At 38.6% G+C, this 11,000-nt stretch overlaps 1 pseudogene; it reads right to left on the reverse strand.

The window, feature by feature from the left end:
- Positions 1-443: 443 nt before the first annotated feature.
- LOC129064971 (glyceraldehyde-3-phosphate dehydrogenase-like) lies at positions 444-1,455 on the reverse strand (annotated as a pseudogene).
- Positions 1,456-11,000: the final 9,545 nt, after the last annotated feature.

Genomic DNA, 11,000 nt, shown 5'->3' on the forward strand with positions numbered 1-11,000 from the left:
CTTAAATAAATCTATAATTTTTCTTTCTATGGAATATGCACAAGCATTTTCAGATTCTGGACAAAGCCTATCACCTTCACCACCTTGGTCTGGAATCCAGGGACTTCAGAACAGTGCTGTACCTCAGATGTTTTATTTGAGCAAAAGCAAGGTGGGGAGGGTGTCACAGGGACTTCCAAGCCGTGGTGACTGTCATGGATTAAATGTGCCCCCCTAGATTCATAGGCTTTAATTTAAGTTCTTTTTCTTTTTTCTTTTTTTCTTTTTTTTGGCTGGGTACAGTAAACTTTATTGATGATGCATGACAAGGCAGGGCTCCCTAAGCCCCTCCCCTCTTCAGGGGGTCTAGGATGGAAACTGGAGGTCAGGAGATTCTCAGTTGGGGGATCGGTTTGGGGCAAGGAATCCCCAGCAGCTGAGGGCCTTTCTTCCTGTCTGTGTGGCTGGTGGTCCAGGGGGCTCTTACTGCTTGGAGGCCATGTGGACCATAAGGTCCACCACCCTGTTGCTGTAGCCAAATTCATTGTCATACCAGGAAATGAGCTTGACACAGTGGTCTTTGAGGGCAATGCCAGCCTCGGCATCGAAGGTGGAGGAGTGGGTGTCACTGTTAAAGTCGCAGGCGACAACCTGGCCCTCAGTATACTGCGGGATGCCCTGGAGGGGGCCCTCCGATGCCTGCTTCACCACCTTCTTCATGTCATTGTATTTGGCAGCTTTCTCCAGGCAGCAGATCAGATCTACAACTGACATTGGGGATGGGGACACGGAAGGCCGTGCCAGTGAGCTTCCCCTTCAGCTCGGGGACGACCTTGCCCGCAGCCTTGGCAGCACCAGCAGAAGCAGGGATGGTGCTCTGGGCGGCCCCTCAGCCATCAGCCATAGCTTCCCAGACAGGCCATCCACAGTCGTCTGGGTGGAAGTGATGGCGTGGACAGGGGTCATGAGTCCCTCCATGATGCCAAAGTTGTCATGCTGACCTTGGCCGGAGGGCTGAGCAGTTGGTGGTGCAGGAGGCATGCTGACAATCTTCACGGAGTTGTCATGCTTGTCATGGTCCACACCCATCACAAACATGGAGGCATCTGCAGAAGGGGCAGAGATGATGACCTTCTTGGGCCCCCTTCGAGTGAGCCCAGCCTTCTCCATGGTGGTAAAGACACCAGTGGGCTCCACAGCATGCTCAGCACCAGCATCACCCCATTGGATGTTGGCAGGATCTCACTCCTGGAAGATCGAGATGGGCTTTCCATTGATGACAAGCTTCCCATTCTCAGCCTTGAATGTGCCTTTGAACTTGCCACGAGTAGAATCATGCTGGAACATGCAGACCATGTAGTTGAGGTCAATGAAGGGGTTATTGATGATGACAACATCCACTTTGCCAGAGTGAAAAGCAGCCCCGGTGGCCAGGTGCCCAGTACAGCCAAATCCCCTCACTCCGCCCTTCACCATCATGTCTCAGGGTTGCAGCTGGCCCTGCGCAGGAAGACGTGGCTGTCTATCAAACTGGAGGAGCAGAGAGCCAAGTTTAATTTCTAATGTAATGGTATTTGGGGGCGGGGACTTAATGAGGTGATTAGGTCATGAGGTTAGAACCCTTGTGAATGGGATTAATGCCCATAGTAAAGAGAGCCCAGAGAGCTCTCTGACACTTTGCACCGTGTAAAAACCAAAAAGATGGCCGTTGTGAATCAAGAGGTGGGTTCTCCCCAGATACCACGTTGGCCAATGCCTTGATTGTGGGTTTCCCAGCCTCCAGAACTCTGAGAAGTAAATTTTTGTTGTTGATGAACCACCCACCCAGTCTCTGGTATTTTGTTATAGAAGCCTGAACAGACTAAGACAGTGATACTTGAACCATCTCTGACCCAACAAAGCCGACCACTGTGAACACTTGCCCAGTAGATTTGTAGTCTCTTTCCTGGACAAAACAACCAGTGCCTAAATTTTGTTACCTTTTTTCTAAACCTTTCAATTGACCTCTTTTTATTTTCCTACACTGGTTTTCAGATGGAGTAGCCAATAAAGAGTTGGATAGCTCCTTTTCCCCCATCTCTATTGAGATGTAATTGATACATAACATTGTGTACGCTTAAGGTGATTATCAGAGGCATGAATATATTGTGAAGTGATTACCACAATAAGGTTAGTTAACATGCCCATCACCTCACACAGTTTGCCATTTTTGTGGTGAGGATATTTAACATCCACCCTCTTAGCAACTTTTGAGTATGTAACACAGTATTGTTAACTATAGTCACCCTGCTGTACGTTAAATCCCTGGAACCCGTTCACCTCATAACTGATGATGATGTGTCCTTTGACCAACATCTCCCAATTTCTCCCACCCCCTAGTAACCACCAATCTACTCTCTATTTCTATGAGTTTGGTTTTTTTAGATTCCACCTAAAAGTGAGATCACAGGGTATTTGTCTTTCTCTGCCTTATTTCACTTAGCCTCACGGCCCATTCACACTGCAAATGGCAGGATTTGCCTTTGTTATGGGTGATGAACTTGGGGATTCAAGTATCTCTTTGGGAGAGTGATTCTGCTTCCTTCAGATATATGCCCAGAAGTGGAGTCGCTGGGTCATATGGTATTTCTATTTTTAATTTCTGGAGTGACCTCCATGCTATTTTCCATAGTGGTTGCACCAGTTTACATTTCCACCAACAGTGCATGGTTCCACAGCACAAGGGTTCCCCATTCCACATCCTTGCCAACGTTTATTATCTCATCTTTTTGATAATAGCCATTCTAACAGGTGTAAGGTGGTAGCTCATCTTGCTTTTGATTTGCAGTTCCCGATTACTTACCAGTTATATTAAGCATCTTTTCATGTACCTGTTGCCTTTTTTGGATGTCTGAAAAAATGTCTATTCAGGAACTCTGCCCATTTTTCATCAGATTATTTGGGTTTCTCTTTTTTGTTATTGAGTTGGGTGAGTTCCTTGTATATTCTGAATATTAACCCCTTATCAGATACATGATTTGCAAATATTTTATTCCATTCCATATGTTCCCTTATTATTTTGTTGATTCCTTTAAAAAATTACTTATATGTAAGAATAACCTTGAGGCCTCCAGATTTCCCCTAGGACAATGTTTCGTACGCCTCACCTTTCCTTAGGCTGCCATAATGCTAGGCAGAGTCAGGCATTTAATAATGGGGCTTCTTACTGCATTTGAGTTGTACTTTGCCTCCTAATTATGCTGCTAAAAATGATTTAAAAAGACAACTCATCTGCCCTCTTCGTTTGCCTGAGGAGAAAACTCCTGTTGTTTATATTTTTCCTTTCACTGTGCAAAAGTTTTTAGTTTGATGTAGTCCCACTTGTTTATTTTTTATTTTATTGTTTATACCTTTGGGGTTATATCTAAAAAATCTTTACCAAATCAATATTAAGAAGCTTTCCCCTGTGTTACTTCTGGAGGCCATAAAAGTTACATTTAAGATTTTAATCTGTTTTGAGTTAATTTTTGTGAGTGATTAAGTTACATTCTTTTTCATATGAATATTCAGTTCCCAACAACATGTATTGAAGAGAATATCCTTTGTCCATTCAGTGTTTTTGGCTCCCTTGCAAATATAAGTTGGCTGGACAGTGCATGCTCTCAATTCTGTTTCATTGGTCTATGTGTTGGTGTTTATGCCAGTACTACACTAATTTGATTGCTATAACTTCATAATATAGTTGAAATGAAAATGTGATATCTGCAGCTTTGTTCTTTTTTCTCAGGATTGCTTTGGTTATTCAGGATCCTTTCTGTTTCCATAAGAATTTTAAGATTTTTTTTATTTCTGTGAAAGGTGTCGCTGGAATTTTGATAAGCATTGCATTGAATTGTAGATTGCCTTGGGTAGGATGGGCATTTTAAGAAAATTAATTCATACCATCCATGAACACAGGGAATCTTTTCATTTCTTTGTTTTCTTCAATTTCTTTTTTTTTTTTTTTGGAGATTTTTATTTATTTATTTTTAGACAGAGGTTAAAGGAAGAAGAGAGGGAAAGAAATATCAGTGTATGGTTGTCACTTGTGCACCCCCTATTGGGGACCTGGCCCACAACCCAGACATGTACCCTGACTGGGAATCGAACCGGCGACACTTTTGTTCACAGGCCAGAGCTCAATCCACTGAGCCACACCAGCCAGTGCTGTTTTCTTCAATTTCTTTTATCAATGTTTTATAGTTTTCAATGTAGAGATCTTTTACTTAATTGGTTAAATTTGTTCCCAAGTATTTTATTGGTTTTGATGCCGTTATAAAGGAGATTATTTTCTTTATTTCTTTTTCAAATAATTCATTGTCAATGTACAGAAACCAACTGATTTTTTTAAAGTTTATTTTGTATACTGCAACTTTACCAAATTTGTTGATTAATTTCGGTGGAGCCTTTAGCATCTTCTACATATAAGGTTCTATCATCTGGAAGCAGACAATTTTACTGCTTCCTTTCTGATTTAAATTCCTTTTATTTCTTTTTATTTCCTAATTTCTTTGGCTAGGACTTCCAGTACTATGTTGAATAGGAAAAGTTTTCGGCCTTTTATTATTGAGTATGATGTTAGCTTTGATCTTGTCATATGACCTTTATTATGCCAACGTATGTTCCTTCTATACCCAGATTATGTTTTTATCATAAAAGCATGATTATTTGGTCAAGTTCTTTTTTATGTATCTGTTGAAATAATCATATGATTTTTATCCTTAACTCTATTAATGTGGTGTATCATGTTTATTGACTTGTGTATGTTGAACCATCCCTGCACACCAGGGATAAATCCCACTTGACCATTGTGTGTGATCCTTTCAATGTGCTGTTGAATTCAGTTGGCTAGTAATTTGTTGTGAATTATTGCATCTATATTCATCAAGGATATTGGCCTGTAATTTTTTTATTTTTGTACTGTCCTTGTCTGTCCATGTTTGGCAATCATAAATAAAGCTGCTGGAAATGCCCATGTACAAAATTTTTGGTGGAAATAAGTTTTCAACTCCTTTGTGTAAATACCAAGCAGCAGTATTATTGGATCGATGGTAAGAGTATGTTTGGTTTTATAAGAAACTGCCAAACTGTTCTCCAAAGTGACTGTATCATTTTGTGTTCTCACCAAAGTGAATGAAAGTTTCCGTTGCTCCACATTCCTCACCAGCATTTGGTGTTGTCAGTGTCTTGGATTTGACCATTCTAACTGGTGAGTAGCAGTATTTCATTGTTGTTTTAATTTTCATTTCTCTGATAACTTATGAGGTGGAGCATCTTTTCATGTGCTTATTTGCCTTCTGTATATTATCTTTGGGGAGGTGTTCATTAAGGTCTTTTGTTTAATTTTTAATTGGGTTGTTTGTTTTCTTATTGTTAAAGTCAAGAGTTCTTTACATATTTTGGAAATCAGTTGTTTATGTGCTTTGGGCTAACATTGTATCCCAGTCTATGGATTGTCTTATTGTTCTCTTGACATTGTCTTTCACAGAGCAGAAACTTTTAATTTCAATAAAGTCTAATTTATCAGTTATTTCTTTCATGGGCCATGCAAAATTTCATATTGTATCTAAAAATCATCACTATACCTCAGGTCATCTAGATGTTCTCCTCGGGTATCTGCTAGGAGTGACTGTTTTGAATTTTACGTTTAGTGTCTGCTCTACTTTGAGTTAGTTTTTATGAAACGTGTAAGTTCTATGTCTAGATTACTTTTTTATGTATGTGGATACCAGTTGTTCCAGCACCATTTGCTGAAGAGGCTGTCTTTGCTCCATTATGTTCTTTTCTCCTTTGCCAAAGGTTGCTTGACTATATTTATGTGGGCCCATTTATTGGCTCTCCATTCTTCTCCAATGATCTACTTTCACCTATACCACACTGTCTTGATTCTTGTAGCTTTATAATAAATCTTAAAGTTGTTTAGTGTCACTCCTCTTACTTTGTTGTCCTTATTTAGTATTGAGTTAGCAATTCTTGCCAATTTGCTTCTTCATGTAAAATTTAGAATCAGTTATTCAATAGTCACAAAATAACTCCATGGGATTTTGACTAGGATTGCAGTTAGTTAATAGATCCAGTGGGGGAATAACTGATATTCTGACAATATTAAGTTTTCCTATGGAGAGAACATCTCTCCATTTCTTTAGGTCTTTTTAAATACAGTTCATCAGAGTTTTATAGTTTTACTCATACAGATATTTTACATATTTTGTTAGATTTATATCTAAGTATCTTATTTTGTTGATGTTAATGTAAATGGCATGTGATTTTATTTTTTAAAAGCAGCTTTATTTTGGTTGATGCAGATGGAGGAGGAGTGAGTGAAAGTTGCACTGATCTCCTCCCAGGACCAACCTAGAATTACAACTAAATTGTGGAGAAACCACCTGGAACAAACAACTGAGCAATAGCGAGAGAGGAGCCTTATAACCTCGGACAGACAGAAGAATCAGCTTTGGCACAACTTAACTGGTAAGGAGTGTGGTAGAGACTTGAGAAGGCGGGTGGGGCACCCATGGGCGGCAGCACCAGACAGATATTGAAACGGCCAGTTGGATCCCCCTGAGAAGAGTGGAGAGTGGGGATCTCCAGCCTACAGCACCAGAGCCCAAAAAATACACTGATAACAACCAGCTGCAAAAAGCAACACGGTTGCTCTCTGCCAGAGATGGGAGGCTGGAGATGCAAAGAGTCGTTTAAAGGGCCAACGTGTAAATTTTTATTCGCAGCCACTTACCCCAGGATTCGGCAAAGGCAGGGGCAGAGTGGGCTAGAGATGCCTGAGGAGAGACTGGGGAAGGAGGCTTTGGGGAGAGAACTGAGAGTAGCCAGCAGGATCCCAGTGCTGACTCATCCCCCATATGCCAGCAGCCATCTTGCAGACTACTCCCCTGAGCGGCAACAGCATGAGAGAACCCAACAACTCTGCCCCCAGGAGGGACTCTGCCCTGCCCTGTGGTTTCTCTAAGCCAGCCTGCTGAGTGCAGAGTGACTAGATTAACAACTGAAGGAGACAGTCACAGACAATAGATTCCTGGAAGTCTCAAACAGACTGCCTAAGGTTAGACAGGATCAACAGCTGATGTCAGCAGAGGCAGATCCAGAAAGAAAAACAGCTGTCTCCTACCATAGAAGTTCCTCCTACCACACTACGAAGTCAGGAAATCAAGACAGATCAATTTAAAACTCAGAATCAAAAGAGAAGAACCTTCAATAATAACAAATAATGGGAAGACAGAGAAACACCCCCCCAGTAGAAGGGAAAGGAGGAATCCCCAGAAAGAGAACCAAATGAAATAGAGGCAAGTAAGTGATTAGATAATGAGTTCAAAACAATGGTTCTAAGGAAGCTCAATGAGCTCAGTAAACTCAGAGAGAAGTACAAAAAACTACAGGGAAACTATATCAGCATGAAAAAGGACAGAAGCTATCAATAAGAGGCAAGAGGAAATGAAGAATACAATCTCTGAATTGAAGAACACAGTAGAAGAAATCAAAAGCAGGCTAGATGAAGCAGAGTAACGAATCAGGGAGCTGGAGGATAAGGTAGAAAAAAGCTCCCAGAAAGAGCAAGAAAATGAAAAAAGACTCAAAAAGAATGAAGAGGCATGGAGGGAAATGCAGGACAACCTGAAACGTAATAATATCTGTATAATAGGGATATCAGAAGGAGAAGAAGAGCAAGGGATAGAGAACCTGTTTGCAAAAGTCATGATGGAAAACTTCCCTAATTGGAGGAGAGAAAAAGTCACACAAGTCCAGGAAGCATAGAGGGTCCCATTCAAGAGGAACCCAATGATGCCCACTCCAAGATGCATCATCATTAAAATGGCAAATATCAAAGACAAACAGAATCCTAAAGGAAGCAAGGGAGAAATGGGAAGTAACATATAAGGGAGCCCCAGTATGGCCAGCAGCTGACTAATCACCAGAAACCTACAAACCAGAAGGGAATGGCAAGAAATATTCCAAGTAATGAAACTACTTGGGCCTGCAACCAAGACTGTTCTAACCAGCAAGGCTCTCAATTAAAATGGAAGGTGAAATAAGGAGTTTCCCTGACAAAAGATGGCTAAAGGAATACATCTCCACCAAACTAGCACTGCAAAATATGCTAAAGAGGCTGCTTTAAGAAGATGAAGAAAAAGAGTCTATGAATACCCAGTTCCTTTCATAGTCACCAATACCTGACATTACTAATATTTTTAATACTTATTAATCTGATTATGACAATGATGTGTTATTTTAATAGTTTATTATTTGTTGAAACTAAACCTGTTTTTGTATATTTCTTGCCTATTTCTATTATTTTTAAAAAGCTTTAAATGACCTTTTGGTATTTTTTATCCAACAGATTTTTGTAGAATTTTTGCCCTAAAAAAACTCCCAAAACAAAAAACTATTAACCTTTTTTTAGATGTGTTGCAAATACTTTCCTATTCTATTACTTGTCCTTTAACTTTTTTATATGTATATTACTGTATAGTCTTAAATGTTTAATGTAGTCATATTGTCAATATTTTACTTTATAGCTTCTGGGTTTGAATATTTTACTTCAGGGTAAGAAAAATATTATTTTGTATTTTCTCTGAAAACTCTAGATTTTGCATATTGATTTTTAACTCACCTGAATTTTTTTTTGTATAATGTGTGAAATAGGGCTCTATATTTGTTTTATTTCAAGTAATAGTGGTCCATGCACCTTATTTGTTGAATAAGCCTTATTTTCCCCATTGATTTGAAGTATCAATTTAATCATATATTACATTGTTAGACAGATGTATATGTTTGTTTCTAGAATGCTCATTTTATTTCATTAATCTACTTGATTATTTCTGTGCTGGTGTCATGTTGTTTTAATTGCTGAGACTTTATAATGGATTTACATTTTTTAGTATTTTATAATGGATCTTGACATTTAAAAAATAAATAAATAAAATCAATCTGCATTTTAAAAAAAGAAAAGAAAGAAGAAACTCCTACTTTTTGTGACATCATGGATGGAACTGGAGAATATTTTGCTAAGTGAAATAAGCCAGTCAGTGAAAGACAAATACCATATGATCTCACCTGTAAGTGGACTCTATTCAACAAAATAAACTAACGCACAAAATCAACCACAGGCATGGAAACATGGAACAGACTGAAAGTGACCAGAGGGGATGGGGAAGGAGGACAATGGTGGAGAGAAGGAGAAAGAACTAGACAAAGAACATGTATGAATGACCCATGGCCATGGACAACAGAGTGGGAACTGAGTGTGGGAGAGGGGGGTGGGGGTGGGATGGGGGGAGGAGGGCAAAGGGGGGCAAATTGAGACCACTGAAATAGCATAAACGTAATTTAAAAATAAAATTTAAAGAAAAGAGCAGCTTTAAGTTCACAACAAAATTGAGGGTAGGTACAGAGATTTTTCATACATTCTCTGCCCCTACACATTAATAGTCTCCCCATTATCAATATTCTTTATCAGAGTGATATATTTGTTTCAACTGATATACCTCCATTGACTCATAATCATCCAAAGTCCATAATTTACATTATGGTTCACTTTTGGTGTTGTAAATTCTATTGGTTGGGACAAATGAATAATGGCATGTATCTATTATAGTTATGTGTTTTAATTATGTTTTACTTTTCATCATTGGTATATAGTGCCGTAACTGAATTTTACATATTAACCTTATATATTGTAACCTTGATATAATTGTTTATTAGTTCCAGGAGGTTTTATCAATTATTCAGATTTTCTAAATACAGATGATCACGATATCTGCAAACACAATTTCAGTTTTTTCCTTTCAAACCTGTATATTTTTTTTTCTTACCTTATTGAATTAGCTAGAACTTCCAGTATGATGCTGAAAAGCAATGGTGTGAGGATATATTCTTGCCTTTTCCTAATCTTAGTGGGAAAGCCTTGAATTTCTCATCATTAAGTATGAAGCTAGCTGTAGGGTTTTTTTAGATTTTTAAAATAAAGTTGAGGAGGTTTCCCTTTATTCTTAGTTCAATTAGAGTTTTTAATCATGAACGGGTGTTGGATTTTGTCAGGTGCTTTGCTGTATCTATTGATAACATCACATGATTTTTCTTCTTTAGCTTGTGGCCAGGAAAAAATTTTTAGGGAGAATTATTGTCTTTTCTAAATTTATTTTTCTCACAGCAGTTTCTTACAGAATGTAACACATGCTTACCACATGACCCAGTCCTCACACTCCTGAACATTTATCCCATAAACGTGACAGTTTATGTTCACATAAATAGCTATACAAGAATGTTTATAGCAACTTTTTTAATACTAGTTAAATCTGGAAGCAACACAAATATCTTTTAATGGGGGAATGTTTGAACAAAATCTGGTACATTCATACTATGGAATACTGTTTAGCAGTAAAAATAAATGTACCTGGGATAACAATGTTAAACTGTATCTCACTCACAGATACAGCCATGGTTAAGTTATCTCTCCATTCTTTTGTTATCTGGAAATATTTAACCACAAAATACCTCTTGTTCTTACATATTTTGAGATAAGACCTGTTTCCATTTTCCTCATGACTCCATAAGACTTTCTCTGGCCTTTTTTTCTGGCCAATCTCATCCTTAATTATTTTGCTTATAATACATAATGCAAAGTGGAGGCTCTTAAGCTAGAAGTACATACTCAGAAACATCTAGTTAAATAAAATGTCAATACGGCATCTTTTCATGTCTTTTAAAGAGTATGCCATTCAGGAAACCTGTAGACATAAATTTAGTAGACATGTATTTTTTGATAATTAATTGTAAAGGTTTTTGTTTTTGTATTTAAAGAGAGTGTTGTTTGCTAGTGGGCATATTCAACGTCAAGTAATGCTGTAGTGTGAAGAAGTCTAATCAACATCAATAGGAATCTCCAGTTTGAGTTATGGTGAAGAAGGAAAATGTACTCAGTGCAAACAGCTCAATTTCGATCTAACACCGGCTATGGAACAGCATGGCTATGAGGTAGGCTTGGGGCC

The sequence above is a fragment of the Pteronotus mesoamericanus genome, unplaced genomic scaffold (genome assembly GCF_021234165.1).
Source record: "Pteronotus mesoamericanus isolate MK-2021 breed Mesoamerican mustached bat unplaced genomic scaffold, CSHL_Meso_final contig_171, whole genome shotgun sequence".
Classification (NCBI taxonomy): Eukaryota; Metazoa; Chordata; class Mammalia; order Chiroptera; family Mormoopidae; genus Pteronotus; species Pteronotus mesoamericanus.